Here is a 7,118-nt window from a genome sequence, read left to right on the forward strand (position 1 = left end):
TTTTTTCATAAAATTCCATGGATCTTCAATTCTTCATCAAAGTTCCTACATCACAAACATATTCAATTTGAGTAATATTGTTCAAGTAAGCATTTACAGAATTCAGGTTCCTTTTCAAATCACGAACAACATATACATTTTCTAATAAAAGAAAAGATTTATGTAAATAAAGTCAAAGTCCTCCCATTATAACCGCTGAGACTTCCAACCTGCATCGTCATCTCTCTAGTGTTCAACTGTCACTAGGAACTAATTCCCTGAAATAAAGAACAAGCATGATTAGTGGCACCTGAATCTATTATCCATGTTGAATCATCATTTTTCACTAAACAAGTCTCTAGCACTAGTAAATCACATTTACTTTGTTTGGCCTTCTTCTTTTCGGCCAAGTACTTGAGACAGTTTCTCTTCCAATGTCCCTCTTAGTTGCAATGGAAATATATTCCCTTTGCAACTTTGTTTTTCTTGCTCGATTTAGTAGCAGCAAGGTTAGCTTTATTTCCTTGACCACCCTTCTTCTTTTTTCGCTTCTTAGTGTCAGGATGAAGAAGGCAAAAACTTAGTTCCAGAGGTTGAACCTCTATGGAACTTTCTTGTGAAAGTTGTAACATTTGTCTCTCTCTTTTGTTGCTTGATTTTCATCAAAGACTTGAAAGTTTGTAGTGTTGGGATTGATGCCCTAAATCTTGTGGTCTTGTAGTTTGTAATTGTGTATATTATACAAACATTTTATTTATCTAATAAAATAAAGTGTGTTATTTTATTTGACATTTAGTTGCATTAACCCACAAAACTAATAAACTAACATCCAAGGTTATCTTATGTAACCTAAACATGTATGTGGAGACATACAAGTGGATCATGTTTAAATGATAACTAAATGGTCTATAGTAGATGGATAAGGTTGGATACCTTATCCTAGTGACACTACAAATACAGTATGCTTTGTAGTTGTTACAATTGTTCTAAAATGCTACAAATGATTTTTTTAGAGAGATTTCTACTTGGAACAAGTAAATCATAAAAGAACACCCGGAAGAGATTGCAACCTTCATTTTGTATCTTAACCAAAAGATATGAAGAGAGATGGAGAGGAAAGTTATCAAAACAAATTTAAACTATATTATATCTTATATAATATTAACTTTATATTATATCATATATAATATAACCAATGATTTAGATCTTCTCATATAATCTATAGTCCTAATACGAATCGAATCCATATTAATTCTAATTTATAGTTTATTTATGAATCTTATTCATATTATTATTATTATTTGAATCATATTCAAATATTAACTTCTCTCATAAACTTTATATTATAATGTATCGAATACATTATATTGATTGTATCATATACAATTTATTCCTTTTAACCAATTTGAACAATTCAAATTAAACCAAAATAAATTTTATTCTCATTTATCCTTATTGAGCTAACAAGGGGACCTTACGGACCTACCGATTGAAGCTCCAATTACGTGAGATTAATTAATTAAACTCTTCAATTAAATTAATAATTGTTCATTAACTATCGGTCATTTAACTAAAGACCAATAGTTGCACTCTTCTTACTGTAGATATATTTTTGTGTCTATTAGATATAACCAATCAACAGCGCAGTGACCCTTTACAAATTGCTCATAGGTACAACTAGGCCAAAAATTATCATTTTGTCCCTGTAGTTACATCTAACTCCTTAAATACCACTGATTCCTCTAATGAACAATAATTATAGTCCCACTATAACTAAACTCTTCTTGGACCAAGAGAGGGTGTGGCGCCACATTGTTCAAGCCCTGGAATGAGCCCCTAAGAGAACAATTTATCAATTTATTATATATATAGAGAAAGAGTGAATTTCTTCTTGTGTAGTTGTGTTCCCAGCTCCCTAATCACACAAATCCCTAAAATGGTAGGCCTATTGAGTCAGCGGCATAGGCCATTCTCACCTATGAAAATCAAAGGAATGCCTTTATAGGCAAGAGTTCACAACTCACTCAGGATTCAGGTCAACTCACCTATGGTCATCCTGGTGAAATACAATCTCAACATGTAACGGTGTTAATAAGAGAGACTATTCATTTCATGGTCCCGTCTTATACAAACTCTTTGTATAAAATACCCTTACTTTAATATTTCGACATGAATAATTAGGATCAAATCATTTGGATCACTTTAGAACAATTGTAACAGCTACAAAGTAGGTCGTATTCGTAGTATCACCAGGATAAGTTATCTTGCCTTATCCATCTACCACAGATCATTTAGGTTATCATTTATACATGATCCACTTGTATGTCTCTACATACTTGTTTAGGTTATAGAAGATAACCTTGAATGTTAGTTTATTGGTTTTGTAGGTTAATGCAACTAAAGGTCAAATAAAATAGAACACTTTATTTTATTAGATAAATAAAATGTCTGTATAATATATACAATTACAAACTAAAAGACCACAAGATTTAGGGCATCAACCCCAACACCATCGAAGAGTGCTTCTGAAACACCTTTCGAGTTATGAAGAGAACGTCATTCAAGATTATGCCAACTTTTTGGTTATCCTAACACTAGAAGAAAACTACCCTACAATGACAGTTATATATCTCAAAAAATGAATGGAAGAAAAAAAAATTGTTCACTCATTCTCTATAGATAGAGTAAGTAGATAAATTGCTCTCTTAAGGGTTGAGTCCAGGGCTTGAACAATGTGGCGCCACACCCTCTCTTAGCCCGAGAGGAGTTTAGTTCTAGTGGGACTATAACTATTGTTCATTAGAGGGATTTGTGGTACTTAAGGAGTTAAATGTAACTACAGGGGCAAAATGGTAATTTTTGGCATAGTTGTAATTATGAGCAATTTGTGAAGGGTCATTGCACTGTTGATTGGTTATATCTAATGGACACAAAAATATATCTACAGTAAGAAGAGTGCAACTATTGATCTTTAGTGGAATGACTGATAGTTAATGAATAATGATTAATTTAATTAATTAATCTCACATCATTGGAGCTTTAATTTGTAGGTCCATAAGGTTTTCTTGTTAGCTCAATAAAGATAAATGAGAATTAATTTTATTTTGGTTTAATTTGAATCGTTCAAATTGATTAAAGGGAATAAATTGTATATGATACAATTAATATAATGTATTTGATACATTATAATATACAGTTTTTATGAGAGAAGTTAATATTTGAATTTGATTCAAATAATAATAATATGAATAAGATTCATACATAAAATATAGATTAAAAATTAATATGAATTCAATTCATATTAAAACTATAGATCATATGAGAAGATCTAAATCATTGGTTATATTATATATGATATAATATAAGATTTATATTATATAAGATATAATATAATTTGAATTTATATTAGATTTATTTTAATATTAATTTAAATAGGGAGTTATTCTACGTAATGGAAGAGGGAGGAAGTTATTGATAACTTCTCCCTCCATCTCTCTTCATATCTTTTCGTTAAGATATAGAAGAGATGATGCAATCTTTTCAGTATGGATTTTTGACGATCTATTGCTTCCAAGAAGAAAATTTCTCCCTGCAAATATTTTTTCCTTTAAACAAAACAAAAACACAGAAGTCCCACAAACTCTTTGTGTTTTTTTTTATCTTGAGGATAACAAGGAAGACTTCATGGTTTCATGGTGTTCTTTGGGAGGTTCGAGAATTCTAGGGAGGTTCTACAAAGGTTAGTTTTCTTTTCTTCTTTTCCTCCATATAAGCCTGTTTAGGTGTTTTTTCTGTGTTTCAAGTTGAATGTCTTTTGCACGGCATTCACACGCTTCCCCTATGGGAACTCCATTCCTTCATGTAGCTCATTGAGAAAGGTAGTAAGTGTATAAGCAATCTTGTTCATAACAACATTGCTTCTAAATTGCAGAAAACTTTATGGCAAAGATTCCAAAATAAAACTAACTTAACTGGCTTCATCGATGACAACCACATTCATTTCTGCCACGTTGAAATGAACGATCATATCGAGAACATGTTCTTGCACTGAGGCTCCCTTGGTCATACGAGCATTATAAATGTATTTCAAAGCATCATGCTTGATCTGATAAGAGGTCTGACCAAACATCTTCTTCAAGGAGTCCATGATCTCATGAGCAGTAAGCATTGATTCATGTTTCTCGGCCAATATTTTAGATGAGCTTGCTAGATGTATGCTCTAGCTTTTTCATTTGCCTTGAGCCAACGCTCGTGTGCTTCTCGAACAGTTGGAGTTGCATTGGCAGCTAGCTAGGACTTGAGGACACTTCTCAACTAGGACAAATTGCAGGTCATCGATAATTAGCACAATGTTGATAGTATAATTAGCACTCATCATTATCAAATTGCTGAAATATACAATTTATTTATATTAGATATACAAGTTTTTTCATACAGAAAACCAATCAATTTAGCAAAAGTTCAATATATCCTAAGTGATATCTATTTTGCAATGATGCTTCAGTGAGGTAGGACAAAAATCTTCGTAGGGTGATTAATTATCCCTTCACTGAATTGAGACAATCTCAACTAAATATTACACCAGAATAACTCTTATTCCTATAATAATTAGGCATTGTATAGTCAAGAAATTATTAACTTATTTAACAATTTCTTGTAAGTGTAACCCTTCATTTTAGATTCTAGAGTTTTGCCCTAATAAGTAGTCCGTAGTGAAAAAATCGATTTGAGCAAAAACTAAAGAAATCCTATCCATTTATGGAGTTTGAGTAAAATCTCATGCAAACATCTTCCTTAGGGGACACAAGCAAGGGTGTCTCAAGGTCAAGCATGAGAATTTACTAGAAACTAATGAAAGCGACAACGGGATGTGTTACACACATCCCTCTCCCATTGACTTACGCAAACACCACTCGTAGGGGGACACAAGCAAAGGTGCCATGAGCCCGACCATAAGTCTCACGATGTGAATGTTTAAAGAGAAACGTGAAAAGAAAAATGAAGTATCATATATCCCATTTTCTCCCACTTAGTGTTTTACTTAAAATTAATTAACTTAGAAAAAAACACCTAATTATTTATCTAAGTCCATTATTAAATTGGCACAATATAACTCTTATATTGGATAGTTTAACAATATATGATTATTGTTCATCAAACACTTTGATAAATATAATCATGTATAGCATGCTTATAAAATATTTGACTAATTCACCTTTAAGATCAGTTCCCACGTAAGGATGTTTCGTTGTCGTTAGCTTAAGTACCCCAACCTAGACAGAACCTTCCTTAGTTAAAGGTCCCTTGTAGACAAATATTTTATAAATTTAATCTTTTATTGATATCATTTTAATCCTATTAAAATAATAAAAGATTAATCCTAATTTTGATCTAATTAGAAATATTATCCATTACGATCTAGGTGAACAAATTTTAAACCATTTGAAACTAATTGTAACCTTATGTTAGCATGCAACTCTTTATTGTAGATTTTAATTCTAAATTAATAAACTGATACCACTTATAAGAAATTGAAACAATTAAAATCTATAAATATGCATTTCTAATGTCATTTAATAAAAATAACAATTATATTCATTAAGTAATGACATGCTTAATGCATTCCCAATTTCATCGCACAATATAACAATTGTATTAAAGCAATGAAAATAAAAACATCCATAAATCAAACTATATAATAAAACAATTTAAAATATAGTATGATGTGTGGAAATATTAATGATATATGCTATCATATAATATAACAATTATATTAAATATGATGCATGATCATGCTTAGAAAATCATGCAATTAAAATATAACACTTATATTTAAGAATGATGCATGATAATTATAATCTTAAGGTGGTATTTTAAACTATATGACATACATTATGCATATAATTAATTTAATCAAATATCGCATGCAATAATAAATTAAATAACAAAATAGACTGAATTTGGCACCTCCAAAAAAATCATATTAATATAATCATATTAATTTAATTGATAAAAAAAATAAAAGTCACAAGTTTTAAGACTACAATCCATGAGCTCTTGCACCAATGGAGGAAGAAACAACCATTGCACCAAAAACCAATTGATGACATCTTCTTTGCGCGCATAAACAATATATTTGTTTTGATTTTTCTTTCTTTTTTAACAAGCGCCGCCGTGTGAACCAGTAACCGCCACGTCCGCCGCTCACAACCGCCGTGAAGCCAGCCGCGCAACCTTCGTTCCAACCGCTGCACTGCCGCGCGATTCTCCGGCCACGTCTTCTTTAGCCGACCGCTGACCGACCCACACTCTTTTCTCTTCTTTTGAGGGTAAGTTGAGATTCCCTCTGCAAAAGTTAGAAGGGAAAGAAAAAAAAAACTAACAATCATTCTCAAATAGAAGCTTTCAACACAAAGCCTCACCCTCTGATTTTTCTCTTCACTTCTCACCTCTCTCTTCTCAACTTTAATGTGACTCATTTTGTTTCTATTTGCTGTCACATTCTTCAATTTTTGATTTGGGTTTTTCCCCCTCTTTTTACCTTAGATGAATGCTGTTGTGAATTCTTCTTTTCTTTATACACATATGTGCAGAACCTTCATCGTATGAATATGTAAAAACAATAGTTATGAGTTGGTCTTATGGTAAATAGAGAGTATGGCATTGCTTTGTCTCATAATTTTATTGAATTGTGTTTTCTAACTTCGTTCTTTTAACTTTATAATTTTCAATGCAATGTTGATAATTTGTGATTTCAGAGAAGGCTTGATGACATACACACCATTTATTGCAAGAACTTGAAGAAGATGAGATATTGGTTGTTGAAGTTGAGAGCATGTATGTTGATCTTTTTAGTTATGTGGAACTTCATTTTTTATTTTAGATATCAAGAATACAAGTCAAAGTATATTACAACACATAAACAAGCCTTTTTCTCACAAGGATGAAGAATGGTACTTCTTGTCTTTTTACTTCCAGATTTTCTTTCCTTTTGTTATTCCCCCTAATTCAATCTCTTTTGCCTAATTAGGTTGGGAGACAAATATGATCCAACCAAGGGTTGCACAGTTATAGTTGTTTGATTTTGTAGGAATGTAATTTCTGGATGTAACTTCATACTTAGAACCGATTGATTCTTA

The 7,118-nt window shown here is 31.5% G+C and overlaps 1 long non-coding RNA gene across 1 annotated transcript; it reads left to right on the plus strand.

Annotated features, from left to right (window-relative positions):
* The first annotated feature begins 6,153 nt into the window (after positions 1-6,153).
* On the plus strand, positions 6,154-7,118 carry LOC116402015. Its single transcript, XR_004214372.1, has 2 exons — positions 6,154-6,932; positions 7,010-7,118. It is a non-coding gene; the product is annotated as an uncharacterized LOC116402015 (long non-coding RNA).

Source organism: Cucumis sativus, chromosome 1 (assembly GCF_000004075.3).
Source record: "Cucumis sativus cultivar 9930 chromosome 1, Cucumber_9930_V3, whole genome shotgun sequence".
NCBI classification, from domain to species: domain Eukaryota; kingdom Viridiplantae; phylum Streptophyta; class Magnoliopsida; order Cucurbitales; family Cucurbitaceae; genus Cucumis; species Cucumis sativus.